The sequence below is a fragment of the Anser cygnoides genome, chromosome 1 (assembly GCF_040182565.1).
Source record: "Anser cygnoides isolate HZ-2024a breed goose chromosome 1, Taihu_goose_T2T_genome, whole genome shotgun sequence".
NCBI lineage: Eukaryota > Metazoa > Chordata > Aves > Anseriformes > Anatidae > Anser > Anser cygnoides.
In genome coordinates this window covers 93,667,346-93,689,280 of record NC_089873.1, presented here as the reverse complement: position 1 = coordinate 93,689,280, position 21,935 = coordinate 93,667,346, and the positions used below count along the sequence as shown (strand labels likewise).

Sequence of the window (21,935 nt, the reverse complement as noted above, 5' to 3'; positions counted from 1 at the left end):
GAAATACTGAAGTTGATACAAGGGGCAAAACTAAAACAATAACTAGACCCTCTTAATTCCCTAAGCACTTAAGCAATAAAGTTGCACGTCAAGAGGAACTGAATGAACCAGGCTGTACCCATTAACCTCCAGAAAGCACATTTCATAGCCACTTGTAATAACAAACAGAAAGCTGGAAGTAGAATTCAAAATCAGCATGTGAGACTAATCCCACTCCCCAAGAACAAAGTGGAAGTGTCTCAGGTACTTGAACTGAAGCCTGCATCACAGTAGAATACAAAACTACCTGAAAAATCCTGTCTGTCCTAGTACATCCTTGTTCCACCATCCTCACATGATAAAGGTACAAATCCAGTACTTCTCAGAAAGTGTTTCTTAAGTCCTTGACATCACAGGTTCTCAGCCTAAAGTAGTCATTTGGGAAAGGGACACTTTTCAGTTTGTTACTGCTTGCTGTTTGCATATTACTGGGATCTAGAAGTCCCAGCAAAGACTGAGAGCAGCCAGCAAGCTATACGTTGTGGCAAGCATTGCACAGTTGTGCGATTCCTGTTTTAATGAACTTGTATGTTCTTGTGTGATTCCTGCTTCAACAAAGTTGTATGTTCTGAGTAGAAGAAAGAAAAAAGGATGTTATCTCAGTTTCACAGGCAGGGACTTCACGGAGGTCAAAGGGCTGAATCTGAAACTAGAGCCCTTAAATCTGGTGGCTTCAAGATGATCCTCCCTACCTATGGTTTTAGCCAGCAGTTTCTCTGATGTCTCAGCTGCCTGCAGCTCCCAGCTTAACAAGGTCAAGCTCCTTCGGAAGCACGCTGGGGTGTAAGCGTGTGGGGTGTTCAAACTGTTTTATGCCTAGGTCTTCATTCCTGTTCCACCCAAATGAATTGTTAAGCCCTTGATATGAATGTCTCAGCTTGGGCATGTCTAGAGGAAGAAGATGGTCTGCAATATTCAGTAACCTTATTGACATTTTTCTGACACTTGCTATTAAAACTTATTAGGCTCAGTATGTGTATGCCTCATTTACCCCTTCTCACACATTCACTTGATAACAGTTTCCAGCATATCGTACTCTTGTGTGCTGTTAATAGCTGTAAATCTTTTGACTGCTTCAGTGATACCAGGGCATTTGATCAAAGTTTTCTGCTGGTGCCTACTGAAGAAAAAGTCCTCAGTTACCAGGCAAGGGCCTAGACCTCATTCTTTTGCTCTTCATAGCAGTATATGATGTGCTGTCTTAACTACTGCTCCAGACAAAATATGTTGTTTTGGGACTTCTGAAGTGGAGCTGAGCAACTTTGCCAGCTCTGATGTGGTAGTTCCCTGAGTAGTAGATAAGACGAGACTGAGAGCTCTGTGCTATTCCCATTATCTCCTCTTGTATTCCTGCTGCGTACTGGCAGTTGTCCGGCTGCATTTGCAGACCTGCTGCTAGACTGAGTGCAACTTCTCTAATGCCTCCTTAGCCCACAGTGGCTGACTGAGCCCCAGGTCATTTAGCTAAAACATGCTAAGCAGCAGAAAAGAGCCACCTGTGTTTTCCAGCTCTGTTACAAAGGTTTCCTGCTCTTTAGGTAGCTTTCAACCCCCCTTAACTCTTCCCTCCCCCCCCCCCCCCCCCCAAAAAAAAAAAAAAAACCATTCCCCGTATATTTTAATTTGCTTTAAAAACAAAAGTTTGACTCAGTCACATTCAGCTGCAGTGTGCTAATGTATGGAAGTGACAAATAATGTCTAATGTGTTCTTTATTGTGCACATACCTCTTTGAAAAGATGAACACGAGATAGTTTGAATATTGTATGAGATCAGGCACCAAACTCAGAAAAACAGAGGGCTTTTTCCTCACTAAAATTCAAAGGGGAGACAGTTCAGAAAGCAAGTCTTATGTAAGTGTGGGAGAAGGAAAGAATGGGAAGTGGGCTGGAATTGAATTTAGCCGTAGAGCGAAGTACTTGAATAGATCATCCTCTTCTCTTTCTTTCCCCACACCTCACGAATTTCTTTCTTCACAGTGACAGTTTTAAAGCTGCTGCTGCTGCTGTAAAAGCTGAAACAAGCAGCAGAGAGCAGTACTGAGCTGCTTGTCTCTGATGGAAATGGTTGCCATAAGGACAACTGGTCTACAGAAGCAGAAATCCCAAACACGATGCTAATCCTTCTCTCTGGTTTAGAAACTGTTCTGATTGTCTTGCCTTCGCATAACTGGGCATATGTCTGAAAAGGAGAGCTGAGGCAATGCTGCAGCTTGTCAACAGTCTCCTCACACTCCCAAGCTACTTCCTCTTGGGATGGAATCAGGCTTTGCTTTTCATCAGATTACTTCTTGGTAAAAGCTTTCACAGTAGAAAGGAGGTGAATAATAAATAACTAAAAGGGGAGGGAATAGAGCAAAAGAGGGAAAAAAAGGAAGGTGTATTTTAAATCAAATGTTAAATTACCACTTACAGAGCCATATTTTTTTGTCCGTTTTAATGGAAAGGAATCAACAAATGTCATTAACTGATGAGGCTGCCTTCTTTAAGCTCAAGGCATTTTTTTTAAGTGGAACTGCTGAACAGTGTGATATTCTTTTAAACAAGAGTTTTGTTTTTCATTAATGAAATAAAAATCTCCAGGGGAGGAGGCCATATAGAATGAATTATATATTCCAGATTTCATGGAAGTGATTTAGTGCTAGCACATGCTTTGTGCTTCAGATGGAATAATGAATCTCGGGTGATTTAGTTCAAATGGCATTTGGGACCATGTCTGCTTTCCAGGAGTGGGAGGAGGGCTGTTCATCAGAAGCAACAGCAATTTTGATTGTGTTTATTTCTTACCTCCCCTCAGTATTCTGTCTCCGTATGTTCCCCCTGTACTATATAGCACCACAGACAGAGAAAAAAGAAAATAAGATGCTTGTATTTTGCTTGTCTGCATTGCATTTGCTCCACAGATGAACTATTTCCCATGAGAAATTATTTTTCACAACTTCCTTAACACACACTCCCAAACTCACTGGCTACCTTCCAGTGCCAAAATACATCTCAGGTTCAGGTATGTAATGAGTCTGGGTTTATACTGATTGTATCTGCAGGTTGCACACTCCATTAGAGAAAATCTTGCAGACACCCAATATGATTTAATTTTTTTTCCCTGTAGTTAAAGAGCATAAAAAAATACAAACTTGTGTCTTGTGAGCTCCAGCCTCCTCTTGCTATCAGATAGTTGGGGATTGTCCCTTTTTTATTATTATTATTATTTTTAATTTATTTTTATTTTTTTCCCCCCAGAACAAACAATTCCACAAATCAGGTGTGAACTTACCAGTCAGCTGTCTCTACATCTGTTTATCTGGATGTTATACTCCTTGCACTCTTGCACTTCTGTATTAGAAAAGTAAAGGTGATATATTTGTGAGAGTTTTGAAAGGATTTGGTATAGATTTTAAAGATTTCTAAGAGCTGTATTTATAGCAGATCCTGTTGAATGCAAATGTGTAGGGAAGCAACTGTCATGTTTTATTACAAACCTTTACAAGCTATTATTTTACAACTTATCAGTTTAATAGCTAAAATTGCACACATTGAGACCTCATTAAGCCTAGAATTGAGGGAAGGGCTAGATATATTAATCGCCCTCACTCTGGGCTCTGCACAGAGTTGGGATGTCAGTATCTTGGCTTTTATTCTATACTAAAAGAGTTCTGCAGCCTTCCCCATGGTGGAGGTGCATGGTGAGGTGAAAGGAAGTTCTCCAAAGTCATAGAATGGCGGAGAAGAAACAGACTAGGAGATTCCTGGAAGGCGTGGAGGATAATTTACTGACACAGGTGGTAAGGAAGTAAGGAACCGACTACAGAAGGTGCCCCACTTGACTGGTTGTTTGTTAAAAAGGAAGGTCTTGTGGGTGATGCGGTGGCTGGAGGCTGTTTTGGGCAAAGCAATCACAAGATGATAGAGTTCATCTTTGAGAAAGCAAGGAGGGTGGTCAACAGAGCTGCTGCTTTGGTTTTTCAGATGGCAAAAGTTGGCCTACTTAGGGACCTGGTTGACAGAGAGAAAAAGAGTTTATGACCTTTGGAGAAGGGGCAGGCAACTCAGGAAAACTATAGAGATCTTGCAAGTTTATGCAGGAAGAAAATCAGAAGGGTCAAAGCCCAGCTAGAACTTAACTTGGCTAATGCAGTAAAAGACAATAAGAATGTTTTTATAAATACATAAACAACAAAAGAAGCATTAAGGAGAATATCCGGCCTTTATTGGTTGTGGGAGGAAACATAGTGATGGGAGATGAAGAAAAGGCTGAGTTACTTAATGTCATCTTTGCCTCAGTCTTTATTAGTAAGACTAATTATTCTTGGGGTGCCCAGCCCACTGAGCTGGAAGACAGGGAGCAGAATGAAGCCCTTATAGTCCAAGGGGAAGTGGTTAACAGCCTGCTACACTACTTGAACACACACAGATCTAGGGGGTTGGATGGGATCCACCCAAGGGTACTGAAGAAGCTGGCAGAAGTGCTCACCAAACCAAGTTCAACAATTTACCAGCAGTCCTGGCTAACTGAGGAGGTCCCAGTTAACTGGAGGTTAGTGAATGTGATGCCCATATACAGGAAGGGCAGGAAGGAAGATCCAAGGAATTACAGGCCTGTCAGTCTTACTTCAGTGCCAGGGAAGGTCATGGAACAGATCGTCTTGACTGCCATCACCTGGCATGCACAGGACAACCAGCTGATCAGATCTAATTGGCATCGGTTTACAAAGGTCAGATTCTGCTTGATGAACCTGATCTCCTTCTATGATAAGGTATCTGACCTGCTTAGTGGATGAGGGAAAGGCTGTGGATGTTGTTTACTTGAACTTCAGCAAAGCATTTGATACCGTTTCCCACAGCATTCTCCTGGAGAACGCTCATGGCTTAAATGTACTGTTCAGTGGGTAAGAAACTGGCTGGATGGCCAGGCCAAAAGGGTTGTTGTGGATGGAGTTAAGTCCAGTTGGTGTCTGGTCATAAGTGGTGTTCCTCAGGGCTCAGTATTGGGAACTGTTTTGTTCAACATTCTTATCAGTGGTCTTGATGAGGGGATCGAGTGCGCTCTCAGTAGGTTTGCAGATGACACCAAGTTGGGCAGGAGTGTTGATCTGCTTGAGGGTAGTAGGGCTCTGCGAAAGCATCTGGATAGGCTGGATTGATGGCCACATGCAGCTGTATGGCATTCAACAAGGCTAAATGTCGGGTACTTCACTTGGTTCGCAACAACCCAATGCAGCAACATCGGCTCAGGGAAGAGTGTCTAGAAAGCTGTGTGGCAGAAAAGGAGCCAGGGGAACTGGTTGACAGCTGGCTGAACATGAACTGGCAGTGTGCTCAGGAGGTCAAGAAGGCCAATGCCATCCTGGCTTACATCAGAAATAGCGCAGACAGCAGGACTACAGAAGTAATTGTCCCTCTGTACTCAGCACTGGTGAGGCTGCACCTTCAGTACTGTGTACGGTTTTGGGCCCCTCACTACAAGAAGGACATTGAGGTGCTGAAATGCATTGAGAGAAAAGCAAAGAGGCTGGTGAAGGGACCAGAAAAGAAGATACATGAGGAGCAGCTGAGGAACCTGGGGCTCAGGGGAGACCTTATTGCCCTCTACAGCCACCTGAAAGGAGGTTGTAGCAAGGAGGGTTTTGTCTCTTTTCTCAGGTGACAAGTGATAACAATGGCAACAATGCCAGGGAACATTTAGATTGGACAGTAGGAAACATTTCTTAATGGAGTGGTCAAGCATTGGAATGGGAGTTGGTGGAATCCCAATCCCAGGAGACATGGTGCTTAGGGACATGCTTTAGTGGTGGACTTGGTAGTGTTAGGTGATGGTTGGATTTGATGATCTTATGGGTCTTTTCCAACCTAAATGGTTCTATGATTCAATGAAAGTCTGCAAACAGCAGGGAAAAATGATTCATAGAGGCTTGGTGTATTTCATTCATATCCATAAATAGTATTCAAATTTCTTTGATCAGCTCCTCTGTTGTTCCATTAATATCACTGCAGCAGAAGGTCTTGTCTGCAGCAGATGAGAAAGCCACTTTGTTTTCTTATAAAGTGGCTCACGTCTATGTCTAAGCCCTTCCATGGCATTTCCCTATTGGCCAGTCTGGTCTAACTGTTCAGTGGCCTCCTTGCTAAGCACTGCTCAGAGGTTTAGTTAGGTAACTTGCCTTCACTTTGCTTTGTAGTCATGTGCTCTTTAGATACTCTGTGCTGCCAATCACTTAACGAAATCCAACAACCATAATCTCCAGCATAAAACAAAATAAGAGAACTTGTTTTATCCAGATAAAACCCATTACCTTCAGAACAATCTATGTGAATTTAGCCCTGGTTTGTATTTAAACTAATATCTTGTCCTGCGTTATTCTATTTCAGAAAGGTCAACATATATTTCCCCAGGATCCAGAGTTGAGCAACTGCCACCTGCTCATTAAATGAATCACTGATGTTTATGAACATTACATTTATAAGCTGGGTCTTTATACTATACATACATGCATGGAAATGAGTGACAAAAGAAATTGCTTATAATTCTGCATGCATTTAAGTTTGCAAAAATCAATAAGGCTTTACCTAAACACCGTATGTGCCATCTCTCTTATGCTTCTGTAGCAATCAGCAATACATTTAGGCATTTTGAAAACTACTGGAAACATAGACGAGTTTTCTGTTTGTTTGGTTAATCTTTAGTTTTTGAAAATCTTCTCAGGGATTTTTCTGTAGGTCAAGTATAATGTTTTCTGGGCCTCACCACTTGATTTCCAAAGCAGTTTCATGTAACACACAATAATTTTCTTGAAATACAGAAAAACTTTCTTAATCAAAATTACACAGGAATAAAAGGAAAGCCGCTAAGGAAGATTAAGCTCTGCTCCAAGAAAAGGCTAGAAAACTGAGAGCATGCCTATTACAGGTGTATAATACAGGTATAGGAATATATGAAGAAGCAAGTTGTGTATGCTAAATAAGACCAAGCCAGAAAGCAATATATGCAAGTATTGGGAAGAACTGCTTAGAATGAATAACAGAACTTTACTGAACTGATTTGGGAACACTTAGGGTTGATTTTCCCACTCTCTTTTTTAATACAAATGATAAAATATGCTTAGTAAACATTTATTCTGAATAATGTTTGTTCTCGCTATATGGCTTGGTTTTTCTGAGCATCCAAGAGCTTGTCTAAGAGTAGGGAAGCATTTCTGCCACGCCATAAAAACTATTGTCATGTGCTCAGAGTCAACATTACCTCATTACCTGACCTTCTCAATGGTCATTTGTTTGGGTTTGGCTATCTGTATTTGCTGGTACGATGTAGAAACAACAAAAAACAAAAAGATCAATTCCTTCAGCTGTCACTTTCTTGTAATGCTGCCAAAAGTCATATTTTATAAGGCCAACAGTCTGACCAGCTCAGGATCCTGTCTCTATCACTCACCAGCCATTGATGAGTAGGACAGACATTACTTTCCTGGTAAGCTCTCTGTACAGCATCTGTGTGTTGATTTCATTCTCTAGAGCAAGAATATTTTTGATGAAAAAGAGAAGTAGTGTCATACTGCAATGACTACTGCAAACTATCAGCAGCAATTTTCAAGGGGTGGTAGACAAAGGGAATCTCAGACTTAGAAACACCCAACCTCCAGTCTTTCTTCTTCTCTGTAGCAAATCACAGCATCTTCATATGTTATGTGAACTGACTGAGCAACGTCTCCATCATTAAAAGGTAAAAGAAGGTAAAGACATTATGAGAAGGTAGTGTATACTGTCCAAGAAGCAGTCACTAGCGGTGCTGGTGTTCTTCCTTTTTCATGCAAAGTAAGAAAGTTTTGCTCTAGCTGGTGTTAGATAGCTTAAAACGCTGTATCTTCATAAGTAGAATAGTGAAGGGGTAATTCATCAACCTTGCTGGCTTGGTTGCTTTGTAACTTTGAGATCTCTTGAAAGTGACAGAGCCTGGAGGATGGGCAAGATGGATATTGTAGAGGAAGAAATGGGGTGGAATTGATGGATAAATCATGATTTAGAAATGTGGCCATCTGCTGCAGCTCACTTCCTTGTATGAGACTGCAGGTAACTGGAGTTCTGATGCCTGGAGAATGGAAGGTATAGATGTGGAAACTGAACAGGGTCTCTGAGTAAAGACTGGCTGTCTTCAAGGTTTCAGAGCTATTTCTTCTTAGTTTTATCTCAGTCATGCACTTGCTCTTGATGCTAGTCTGTGCCTATGGATGTATATATACACACATACATTTAAATAAAATAAGATTTTGTTCAAAGGCTATGTACATATATTGAGAAATATACATTCAAACAAAATCTCAGTTTTATTCAGTCTTTGTGCCCCAACCCCCTAACAAGGACTCAATTGCTTACTGGTTTCCAGACTGAATATATAGCTGTAAGTAATATTGAATCTAAATCATTTTTTCCCAGTAACAGCAATATGTCATCTGAATGTAATGGTTATATTGCTGTAGTAATAATACAGTGCACAAGTCCTGGTGTCTCCAAAGCCTGAAATGTCTACCTGCAGACAGAATGACAATTCTGTATCTAATCCTTCATAGTTATCTGTAGAGAGATTTAAGCAGTCATCAAATGCCTATCTTAAACCATTCTGTGGGTGGCTTCTCTCAGTTGACTCATTTTCCTTAATCATGATTTTCTATGCAAAGGACTTTTCCACATTTTTGCAATAGCATGTCAGGGCATGCTACACCTACTTGCGTATCTACACTGCATATGGGTGGTTTGTGTTGTAGGTAGCAAATGAAGGATACATTCAGTTTGTAGGGGAGGGAGAATAGGAATTTGACCAACCCTCCCCTCTCCTTCATTTTTGAATAAATAAATAAATAAATAAGAAGAAAAATTATTGGTGTCTTTACAATGACTGGAGTGGGTTTATTCTTTTCAGCCTGGAGTGGCCTGACAGTGCTGCTGACCTGCTGTGTGAATGGGGAGACTCTCTGCTTAATTCAGTGCTTCACCGGTCCTGGCTAGATGTCACCAACAGCTGTGGATTACATGACACGTCCAGAATATGATGAGGAAGAGTTTTCTTTCTTCAAGTTTTGTATGTTATAGGTAGAGAGAAACTAAAAAAAAAAAAAAAGCTTTAAATTCTCCTTAGAGACTTATCTCAGAATTGTTCTGTATTTTACAGGAAGTCTATCAGATCCCTTTCACAGTTCTCATCACCTTTGTTATGCTCCTGAAACACTGCTCCATTCCTCCCTTCCAAATGTCTTCCTCCATCTTCAGGTTATTGCAGGGTGGCTACTGCATATTTTGTTGTGTGACTAAATGCAGATCCCTTCAAAGATTATCAATGTTCCTCAGGCTGCTGGAAGGGACACTAATGAGCAATCTGTATTTTTTTCCCTTGCCTCCTTTTTGTAATCCTGTATGAAGCATGTTCACACCATGCACCTCATGCAGGAATACATTATTTAGTACACAGATAACTTGGTTATCTGTGGAGCTTTGTGCTTCTTGTTCTGAGTGAGCCCCACTATACATCTTTCTGAGGTTTATACTCATGTTTGTTCCTTTAAAATCTTCCCTGTCTAGACTCTTGACTCTTGAGCTAGACTCTGATTGGGAACTGAATGTAGCTAGAATTCAGATAATTAGATTTGTTACCTTTCCCCCCACCTGCTATTTTTTTTTTTTTTGGGGGGGGGGGGAGGCATGTTTCAGGAAAAATGAAAGCCAAAAATTAGATCTATATTTAAGTATTGTCACAGTAAGAAAAGTAGAAGAAATCATTAACCATGGAAAAGATCCGCACTGGCTGAAATGTATGGTGTTATGTGTGCTTGTACAGTCAGTACGAAACAGTGGTGCATTGTCTTTGTTTCACGTTTGTTCGAACAGAAAAGCTGGATTATAATGCTGAGATAACAATTGATATCCAAATAAATTGTTACTGAACCTTCAGTTATTTGCTACCTCTGCTGAAAAATGCCCATTAAAAACATTTCTCATTTAGCGAAGGGAAGTCCATGTCTTCTGCTAGATTTTGTTGGAGAAGTGGCTCTAGGAGTGTATTCAGTGGAGCTGGTGAAGAGATTGTCTTCCAACTTTGTACATAGTCACTAAGGTATTGAAAGTCACTAAGTATTGAAAATCACCTGAGAAGAGTCTGGTACCCTGTGTGTTTGCCTTTATATTGGGGCATACAAGGAAGGTGTGACGTTCAGCAATAACTTCTTGTTTACATTCACAGAATGGTGATTGTATCCCTTCATCCCTGTTTTGCAATTTTTGCACTGCAATGTTATGACAGAATAGCTGTTGCTAGCAGGAAGGAGGAGAATCGCTCTTCTTCCACCCATACATGGGTGAGTGGAAAGTTTTAACTATCAAGATAAAATAATGTTATATAGATAACCTTACACTGGCAAAATTGGGCAACTTATTTTGTTTTACTGGGGAAAATGACACTTGGATACTTGGGCTGGCCACTAAACTGAAATCCACACTAAGAATATCTGTTGGTGCTCTTCTGCCAGTAAAATGGTCAAGGTGTGGTGAAAGCAGTGCAGAAATGTAGGGTAAACCTGGCTATGTCTGTTTATGGCTAGTCACACCTCTCTGCTGAAGGTCAGTGTCCCATGTAGTTACTGCAAGGAGCGTATGCTGCTTTGTTCAATTGCTTCTTGGCTTAAACCAAGACTGAAAGTAGGGTTGGTGCTCAGATGGCTACGGGAGTAGCTGAGGCTTGTGTGCATGCTCTTTTCTGATTTATCTGCCAGAGAAACAATTACCTATGACATGCAGAAGGGGCTGACTGCTAAAACAACTGGGCATGGGCAAGGACTTTGAGAGGAGACGTTAACCAAATGTTGGACATGAAACAAGTTTCTGACAAGTCTTCTGTGCAACCTTAAGTTTACTGGCAGCTAACCTGTCTTTCAAAGTAGATTCATACTCCTAACTAGTAGAGGCACTTTGGGAAATTTTGCCCTTCTTTTCATGAAGAGAAGAAAACTTTCTGATAATTGTATGAGGATCTTTTCCAAGTGTCTGTTGGAGAATTACACCATCATGTTAACAATGCTAGAATTAGAAATCTTGCAGTTTTGCCAAACTAAAATTAGTGGAAAAACAGTTTAAATATTTTACAGCTGTGCCGCATTACACAGTAATTGCATACTTAATAATACAAGATGTACACCACTACTTACAAGGAAAGTTAATTAATTTGCTTCTTAAATTATTATTAAAAAAAATGGCTGAATACTTCATAACTTCTGTATGTTTATTTCATGTTAGTGCTAACAGCTTTAAGTAACAAGGTTTTAATTTGTTAAGTATTAGAATATTATACACTTAAGCCTGATTTAAATGCCCTTTAAACAGTTCTGAACATGTTTCTCTTTCCTTAAAAAAACTCTTAGTTTGTGTGTCCAATAATGATATGGACACTCGGAGAAAAAACAACAGAAATAGGAATAATAAGACAAAATAATAACCTCTAGCAATTAGTATGTATATTTACAGCTGTTAAAAGGAGTGAGACCTTAAAAGAAAATAAAATTTGGTGCTGTTATTCTGCTGCTTGAGAATATATGATGCTGTGCACATATAAAGTTTTTTGATAGGCTTTTTTTCTATTCTTGCGCCAGAAATTATTTCAGTTTTACTTTAGGTTGATTTGAAGTCATTAGGACTAATCACTTAGTCTAACTACCATATTCCTGAAAATATAAATTTTCTTTTCCCAGCCAAACACGATACAGAATTTCTAATGCTTGTAATCTCTGTATTCATCAAATTTGTGATGAAATTTTATTAATTTCGGAGATTCTGTGTGCTTTTGCAGGCTTGTGGGTCTGTCTTAGAGTACAACCCACGGTATTGTCAGGAAACATGAAGACTGTTCTCTTTGGGTGTGCTGTGTCTTGGGGTTTAGCTGATCCAACTTCCTGTGATTGCTGTTTGCCAAGGACAGTCAGTTCTGTGCCTATTTTCTTCTGTCTCTTTGGAATTTGGAAAAATGTCTTTTTGCTATCATAGAACTGGGATGAAAATCTCACAGCATCCTGAACCTTTCTTCTTTTGTGTTTCTGTCCTTCACTCTGTACAATGTTGCTGAAGAAGCTTTGGCCATTTCTGGGACCCCAAATCCAACTGGGATTTTTTCTGGGTATATTCTGCTTCTTATCTTTAGGGACTGTGATGTGAACATCTAACAACACAAGTGGTCTTGGGGAAGAGAATGTCAGCAGAGGCCAACTCACACTTTATTATTGTTCTGTAATTGTGTGACCTAAATATGTGTTAGAGTTTGCCACTGCAGCCTTTGCAAAAATGTCATACCTTTTGAAACTGTTTTTTGTCAATACTTCAGATTGTTAATAGTGGATAGCTGTGGTGACACATCTAAAGCTTCATTCTGCTTAAATTTCTGCCCATTAAATAGCAGATATTATGGAGATAGTTATAATGTTAAGAGTGAAAGTGGATCCGAGATGCACTTTTTTTTTTTAATCTGTAACATACAGATATCCCTCTCCCCCAGAGAGGGATATATTACTCCAGGGAAATCCTGTGTTGTTTGTTTGTTTGCTTGTTTTTGTTGGGTTTGTTTGTTTGTTTCTGCTGTGGAGATAGAGGAGTTGGGAGTAACATGGGGATTTTTTTTTTCTCAGTCAAGACCAGTAACAGATCTGCACCTACTTCTGTTCCGTTTTTCTTCAGTTTTTGTTTGTTTATTTCTGTGCTACCAGCATTAGTGGTCTTTTACTTAACAAAAATTATTGCAGCTTCATGACATATCCTTTTAAACTTTTTAGGCAACACCATGGGAAACAGTATTTGTTTTGTTGTTGTGGGTTGTTGTTGTTGTTGCTTTTTTTGTTTGTTTGTTTTGTTTGGTCAAATCTTCAGTTACTTCTCCTTATTTGGGGCTTTTGATAAAAATGAATTCTCCTGGAGACATGGAAATCTCGGCACTTCCCTCTCTGCCCTATGTTCTGCAGAGGGCCTCCCTGTTATGGAGAATAAAACCTTTAAGCTCTCAGGGGCTTTAGCTAACCTCTCCTACAATGCTTAAGCCTCCTCATGAAATGAAAGACATACTGCAGTTTAAACAAATGTTGGATATGTTCACTTCTGTTTTTGTTTTGTTTTGTTTTTTTCCTATGGGGGTGGGATGGTGCTTCTTATATGCACTTTTGTTTCATCCTCCTACTAACTTGTGGAGGTAAGATCATCTCATCTCTGTTTTTCACATGCTTATTCCTTCCTACCTGTAGCTTTTCCAAACACTGTTTCTTTTGCCACATTAATTATATTGCAAAGCCTTCTTGATTTACAACTAACAGATTCAGTATTGAGATTCAGTATTCATTTTCCACTGAGCCACTGTCTTTGCTCCCATGAACAGCTCTTGTGAAAATCTCTGGTTATCTTGTCCACTTGGTCCAGTATTTGCATACTTGATAATTATCAAAACAGTTTAAAAGTTTTCATATTTATTGTGGTTGCTGTGTTTTTTTCTAAATGTGTACTGTTGTCTTGGTTTCTGCTAATTGCCACTGATTGCCATTCATAGGCTGCTGGAAGGAAGGTTATTTTTTTTTTTTTTTTTGTCCAAATCTAACTTTGTGCTCTCCATGTCTTTCCTCTTTAGGATGTTTTTCTGTACTATTTTGAGTTCTCCATCACTGTGACAGTGTCAAAACATTGTGTCAGAGCATTGTGACTAAACCAATACAGAAATTTCAGTTTGCTTTAAATGACTGCTATTACAAAGCTAATTTCAGTTGGCTGCGCCAAAACTAATTCCGGGTCTTCCAACATATTTGAGCGCTTTATCCTACATCCATCCCAACAGCAACTAAGTTTCTTAAAAAGAACTTAGTTAACACTTGCAAAATGACAAAATAGGCTTCTGTACCTTTTGCGTTTTCCATTTAAAAACATCTCTCACCTTTCCATTTATACGGAATGCAGTTCTCTTCAAATTTCTGTGTTACAGTTTCAATGCAGTTTCTTCTGCTGAGTTAACTGAAAACTATTAAAATCATCAAGTGCCTCAGAGTCAACTATTGTCAGAAATAAAACAACTCTTTTCTATTTTCACCCACTGCTTGCAGACAAAGAGAGAAGCACTGTTTAAATCCTTTTCACTTGCCTTCCATGCTTCTGCAGAGTTTCGGTTCTGCTGGAGCTTTTAGCTGCTCTATTTGTGGTTTTCTGTAGTTTTTACTTCAGCTATAGCAACATTTGTTGTGCAGAAATCAGTTAGAGTGAAGAAAAACATAATAAGGCTCCTTTTTCTATTGTTGATTGCTTTTTAACTGATGTGCAATTGTTACACATGTAATTATTTAGGCCAGACCTAAGTTCATTATAAAATTCACCAAAGTTTTCATTAACCACCTCACAAGTAATAACAGGGGAGGGTCAGTGTAAACTAAAATGTCTTGTTCAGTCTTCTTAACCACACTATGCTTCTCTTCCTTTTTTAGTCCTATACCTGTCCCTCAAATATCACTTGTCACTGATTCATACTTCCTTTGTTCTTTGGAGAAACTATTTTTTTTTTAATATATTTAAATGAGGAAACTGCATTTCAGAGACATGCATGAATGTGATTTCTGGATGTACTGTTGCTTTGGACAGAAAACCAACTTTTGCATTCACTTCTCCAGCAGCCCATCTTGTATCTACGGATTCATACAAGTACCTTGTAACAGGCAACCTGCTATATCTTATCATTTTATACACCCTAAACTAGTTTAGCCAAAGTGTATAATTAAATCAAAAACATCATAAATTATAGCTAGCTTTTTCAGATTTCTCAGTAAAGTGAAAGATGGAAGAAATGTCATTTGTCTTCAGAGAACTTATCATTACTTGAATAATAAAATTCAGGAGAAGGAAAATGGCTATTATATATGAATAATTGCACTGAATATTTCCCAATTTGCGTATTTGATGCTATATCAAAATATATTGCAATGTAAGCCACAGGATTTAATGTAAAAAGAATAATTTTAATTAGAAAAAGCTTTTATTCCACTTTCTATAATGCCTATCAAAAATATATTTTTTAAAAATCTGCACTTTTTTCAATTAGAAAAGCTCAATTAATCAACAAGAGCCAAATGAGTTCTGTTCAAACTAATGAAACATAACACCGTTTACTCCCTTCATCCATTCATTTCTTCAGAGGTCAATTTTGTGACTGTGCTGCTTTAGGGCTATTTCAGTATTAGTCTTTTTTTTTTTCTTTTTTTTCCTTTTTTTTTTTTTTTAAATGTGCTCTAGTCCCAGAATTTAGAATGAAGTTTCAGAAGGATTAGTCCATCTTGCAATTAGTGTGTGTGTAGCCACCAGAGTGCCTGGTAATAACAGCTTCCGACAAGAATGGATGATTATTGAAATAGAATTCTATCTCCTGTAGAAATAGTGGGGAATCAATAAATTATTATTCTATAAATTATTAAATCTATAGGCATAAGATGACCATAAGTTGAGTTCCTTCTCATTAATTAATTAAATGAGGACATACGCCCATTGTTGCCGTCTGTCAATTTAATAATTTATTGAATAATGGATGCTGCTAATACAAGGTTGAACATGATGATATCCATCTTCAGTGCTACTCCACCATTAATGAGCTTGACACTACATAAGTCTACTCCACCCTTTTGGCAAATGTCTTCATTCAATATGGTTCAGCAGAAGGCATCATTCAGACTTAAATCTAGCAGGTATTTCCTTTCTGACAAAGTTGTTTGATCAAAAATTTGGGTTCACAAGAGGCACTTTTTTTTTTTTTTTTTGAGCAGTGGGGTAGGGTGAGAGTGCTAAAACGGTACCATGAAAATAAATGTAAGAAAAGGAAGGGAACAAGGCTGATGTGTTTAAAAAGGCCAGCTAAATAGTCCGTTGTAAAGCTGTAGACCTTCTGAGGAGGTCTACACATAGCTCTTGCAAGAACCACTTAGCAGTTACTATAGTCTTGAGTTTGACAGTAAACCTCCAGATTTGTTATTAACTCTTCCTATAAAAGAGTTGGTTTAAGCTCTCTTAATGCTGTCTTCCCTGGTTCGAAAAAAAAAAAATAAAAAAAAAAGGGAGACAAGAATTCCTTTCAGTCCTTTCGAACTATTCTATCTTGGTTTTTGAACAAATGTGTATTAAATGTTATACATTGTTCCTAGTAAGGATATGGCTTGTCTCAATTTCTTATCCAACTTTATAATTAATCAAAATTTTATTTAAACGTGTGAACCCCTGCATCTAATGTAAGTCATACGTGTTATTTTCTGTGCTCCGAAAATATCTTCCGATGAAGTTGACTTCAAGATAGCTCTGTGCTGATGTCCTGATGTACATCATTAAAAGCTAAACCAAATCAAATGAACACTTATGTACCCCTGTGACCTCCTGGTTTGTGTTTTACAGACCTTCAACTGGCTCTTGCAGGCTGTATTGATTATATATTATCACATATACCAGATGATCTCTGAGAATTGCATTAACAAGATAAATGGCCTAAATACGTTTAATTGAATTTTCATGCATCTCTTCAATAAAGTAAGGGGATGTCAGAAAACAAGTTACATTTGAATTTGTTTCTTTTATCTACAGTGATTAATCAAAACTTTGTTTTTATTTCTAGATAATCACATTCTAAATATAAAAGGATGTTTGGGAAAATCCACTAGTGAGAAAACCACCAAGTTATAAGTGGCTAGGATCTAAATGAATAAAATAGATAACAAACATGAATTATCATACAGTGAAAGTAGTTTATATATAACAGGCCATATATTTATACATTTGGATTTCCTTTAGTAAATGGAGGCTTGTAATGGCTGCAAAAGAAAAGTGATTTCATCATACAGTGGGTGTTATTAAGACTTCATATACTGTTACTTGTGCAAGGTACTTGAGGTAACAAAAACATGTTACTTTTCTTTAGTTATGTGATCTCTATCTTCAGGTCAGTGAACTCAATAAAATATTAATGCTTACATATTTCACCAAACAAGGCAAAACTAAATATTTAATTAAAAAAAAAAACCTCTGTAGTTTTTGCATATGCTTTATTATTTCGATTGCTAAAGTTAATTTGCAGAATTCAGATGCTTAGCTTACCCAGGAAATGCATTGAAATTGTTAGAAATTTTGTACTTATCAAGATCAGTGTCCAGTGGCACATACTAAGTCCTGGATGGTGTCTGCAGATATGGTTAATGGCTTACATATAATTTGAATATACTCACAACAGTGGCAACTTCATCTAACACTGGCCCTGTAAACTTTCTGCAAGGAAAACTATTGAGCATATTCAGTAGGAGTTTTCCTTATAATGTAATGGAATTTTGTACCCTAATTTGTACTGGATTACTGCTCTTGGAACTCTTGAAAAGACTTTTAGGACTTCCAATCAGAGCCAGAAGAAGGTCATGATGAACAGCAATGTGCAAGGGCACTCCTCTTCCCAGCCCTGCCTCAAATAATCCTGTCCCCCCTCAGACTCCAACCCCCAAAATGGATATATTAACCTGATCTATAATATTTATATATTATAAATGATCTATAATATTTAAATTATCTCTAGTATTACATGTCACCAAAAGAAGTGGATGAGACTACATTTTAAAACATTGATCAACAGGCTGTCATACAAACACGTATTTTTCTAGATGTGGCAACAGATGGCTCCACTTAACAAAAGAATGCAACCTTATTTGTATTTATATTCTCTTAGTCACTTCTTTAAGCCAAATTCACTTGCAGCTTGGCCCATGAGGGTAATTAAAGCACGGCCTGAGACAGCAAGATTGGGGGGGGGGGGGGTTGCTACAGGAAAGGCATACCTGCACTCATAAGAGGTCCTCACCATTTTCACCCTGTGCAGAGAACTGGTATAAAACCCTTGCTACTGGTTAGCCCTCAGAAATAGATACTGGAGTCTTAATGAAGTGACACTTTGTGCTGTCATTTTAAAGAAGGATGAGTTTTATCTTTCTAGTAAACTGTACTAAGTATGCAACAGAAACTTTATTTCTAAATCAAAGATGGAATATTTTTAACCAAGAAGGGGTTACCTTTACTACTGCACATGTATTTTAGAATTGTAGAATATGTATAATGATTCATGTAAAATATATATTACACACACTGTGTATATATATGTATATGTATAAGGAAAAAGGGAGTGAAGGAGGATGAAACACCACTGCAAGAATAACAACCAGATGTGTTAACCATGAAAGGATGAGTAGGTAGCAACATCGTGATTTATTAGAATAATGGCATAGAAATAGACTTATCCTGTCATAAACTTCTGGGCAAGCTATTTTTCTCTTATGCTAATCATAAATCATCATTTTGCTTTTATGCTTGAAAAGAAACACCTCAGACTACCTCAGGCAGTAACTAGGGAAAGAATGGTTTTCAACCAAAGGTCAGGACTGAATCTTACAGAAATTTCCATTTTTATGCCATCTGGATGCGGATAATACAGTACAGTATTTAGATCCAGATCACTGTTAATAGCTTTGGTGATAGAAACTCCCCTAAGGGTGAGAGGCTTTAACAAGGAAATGTCAATGCCTCACTCAGAAATAATTTTCTGAGAGACCTAATAATGATTTAAGTGACCATTGTTGGGATATCATGATACATGTGTGTGATGTATCATCAATACTGCAACCATACTGCAAGTAGGATCTGTCCAAGAGAACTGATAGTCAGATGGAAAACACCAACTTTCTGTAACTCCATTGATTAAGAGAATTCGGTTAAAACCCATGAAATACCACAGAAAGCTCTGAAACATAGTCCTTGGCTGCTGTTAGCCCAGTTGTTATATACCTTACCCCAAGGTATATATGGGTCTGATCCCATATCACTAACCAAGAAGATCAAACAAGAAATATCTTTAGACAGTGCTGTCTAAATGGTCTGAGACATAGCTACAATAAAATGCATTTTGGATTGAAGTTGGTCCTGAAATTGTGGGCTGGAATGAAAAGTACTTGATATGGTTTGTGAGGTTGCTCTGTTGTCTTATGACTTCCTAATAATGCTGCTGATGATTCTTGCTGCTTGAAGGAAGAACTGCTGAAGGGGTCATGTAAAAAGTCACTTCTTTTCCTTGTAACATCAGAAAATGTGTAGGGTGCTCTGAGCCCAACAGCTAAACCTTTTTCAGAACCATGCTCCAGTTTATGTTTAGATATATTTTTTTTTAAAGGAAGTCGATCTTTCGAGAAGAATGTTGTGAAAATTCAGGAGAGTGTTGTGAAACCTCTGGCCAATGCAGGAGTTAGACATATCATTTAGGGTCAGAAATTTATTTATCAGAAACTCAAATGGGTAGAAATCTGAGGGAGAGTGCACATTTGAATGCTAGTGACTGTTACTTGGGAATCAGTCCTGTTGATTAATCCCTTGGCTTCCACAGATCATTTGCTTTTAATGAAGATAAGTTTTTTTGTTATTTCTGTGAATTCTTGTCATTACTTATTAGCTACTGGATTAGATAGATCCTAATGGATCAGTCACAGCTGGCCCCATTCACAGCAGCTCCAAATACCACATTTTCTTGGAAATTATTTGTTCCTTTGCATAGACCGAGAACAGCTTTTCTTCCTATATACCACTACTACAGCTTTTCTCAGCGGAATTAGGCTCAAGGTCACCTGCCTACCTAATTTACATTACTTATTAAGCTCACATAATGCCAAGAACTTTTGAAAAAGTCGTGTTTGTGAAAAGTTTTGGACCATGCAGCTGGAATGGTAAAGTTGCAAGGTATCTTGTGCGCTGTTCACTTTTATTGATGCTGTGGGATAGAGCAAGTCTAATTTTGGAATGTGTTCACTTTTCTGTTCTGGAATTGTGGCTATTTCAAAATTACATATGTATTTGTTTTTGAGAGATTCAGAAAAGCATCTAGGAATTTCTTTTAGAGGTGACATGGGATTCTATTTTAGATGTGATCTGTAAACTGCATGAATAAAACTGGTTTATATTTAAAGTAATGTAGCCATGCACTGGAGCAGAATATAGTCTGTACGTATAAACTGCACTCCTTTGTCTGATACTACCTCTCCGTTATTTACCAGGATAGCTCCCAGAAGATGTGAGTCACTGTTGTAGTGTTATACTAGGCTCTGTACAAATAAGTCTCATGGTACAGTTCAAGCTGCCAGTATTCACTCTGGAAAGGGGAATGTTGTAAGTTCTTCTTCATAATAATAACTAGTTAACCTAGAGATGAAGTGTCTTGGGCCTAGCTCAGCCATGCAGGTTAGATGGAGAAGCAAGGTTTCTTCCTTGAATCTGAACAGCCACATAAAATGTAATTAAATCTTGCTCTGTGGGTGGGATACTTACAAACAAGTATCCAGAGAGAGACTTAAAGGAGAAGAAAGCAGTACCCTTTGCCCTTCTACATGTCAGCCCCAATTCCAAACTTGTGGGGACAGAGAAGTTTGGGGCCAAGGAAGCTGCTTTCATTGCTGCTGCCTTGGTCGTCTCTCCTGCTTCTAACAGTTTTTAAAGGGGGAACGTGACCATTTCCTGAGTGATAGGTCCTCTGAGGGGTGCTTCTGCAGTAGCACAGTTTATGCATCACCTTTTCCTCAGTGGAATGTTTAAAGGCCCCATCTAGTTTTGAAACTGCAACAGTAGTAATAGAGATGAACAAAACAAAGAGAATGTGTTGTTGCTAATAGCCATGGTCTAAAATGTTAATAGTCTGTAATGTACCATAATGAATATTAATAATCACTAATAAATGCATTTTTATAGTGATAGAAAAAAAGTGTGTTTTTAAAGTACTGCAATATCAACTGTCTGCGTGAATCAGTGATTTGACACTGAAAATGCTTACCAGAAAAAAACACCTCTTGTCTGTAGCACGATAGATGTCCTGAGGGGCATGCAGAAATCAGAAGACATTACTTTCCTGCAGTGTCTAGGCAGACGCTAAGATCACTTGAAACAGGAGCAGAGGAAAGACTGTATGCGTTTTCTTTTTGCCGTGGAGTTGCTTTGTGTAACATACTAATTATTCATTTCCATTTGCCACTTTGCAAATTTGTTAAAAAATGTTTACAAATAATGGTACTAAAATGTCTCTGGAACAATGTGAGTATGTACTCCAGGTACTGTAGGAGAAACTGGCAGCCTTTGATTACTGCCTGAGAAGGTGATGACTGTCACAGGGCATACTCAAGGAATAGTAGCATTTCCAAAGCAGTAGGATAAAGTCAATAGATGGAAGGGTCAGGCGTAGATTTTTCATTAGATCTCTCGACTATTGACTTTGTCATCCTGTTTTGGAAATGCTCATATCACCTGGAACTGACCAGAATTTGAATCAGACATTAAACAGAGACATCTGCGAGTAGTTAAAATTATTTCTTGGTGGTTTTTGGCAAAGAAAATTTGTAAGAATGGGAAATGAGAGCCTTGCTAGGAAATAGTCTTCCCCAAATGTTTTGGAATGTAAAGGGAAGGATTGATATCCAGCTTAACAACTGTGTATGTATCCTAAAGGTGTTGGACATTATAGCATTGGGTCTCCAGCCCAGTTTTTGAATTGTCTGCATCAGCTTATCAGTAAAATACTGGAGGGGAGGAAAGGTGACTCTCATTGGTAAGTGGCTTTAATATATGTGTTGGTTGGTTTTTGTTTGTTTATTTGTTTTTCATTTATATATGCCAGCTTTTATGTCTTTGCAAACATGCCAAGAGCATTTACTTTTTGTGCATTTATGTCTTTCTTCTCCTATGGTAGTGATAAATGCAGAGGTGTTCAACTCCTTTGCACTTGAGGAAAATTTAGCATGGACTTCACCCTGTCTTTTGTGTCCAGGGCTCTGGTGCTGCTCTCTGAGACCTCTAAAGGTTAGGAGAGTGCC

The 21,935-nt window shown here is 38.4% G+C and overlaps 1 long non-coding RNA gene across 1 annotated transcript in view; it reads left to right on the top strand.

The window, feature by feature from the left end:
* LOC125181993 (uncharacterized) overlaps positions 1 to 9,350 on the top strand; it is a 66,124-nt gene extending 56,774 nt beyond the window's left edge. Inside the window, exon 3 of the long non-coding RNA XR_007160790.2 lies at positions 8,945 to 9,350. This is a non-coding gene — a long non-coding RNA (uncharacterized lncRNA). The remainder of the gene's footprint in view (positions 1 to 8,944) is intronic.
* Positions 9,351 to 21,935: the final 12,585 nt, after the last annotated feature.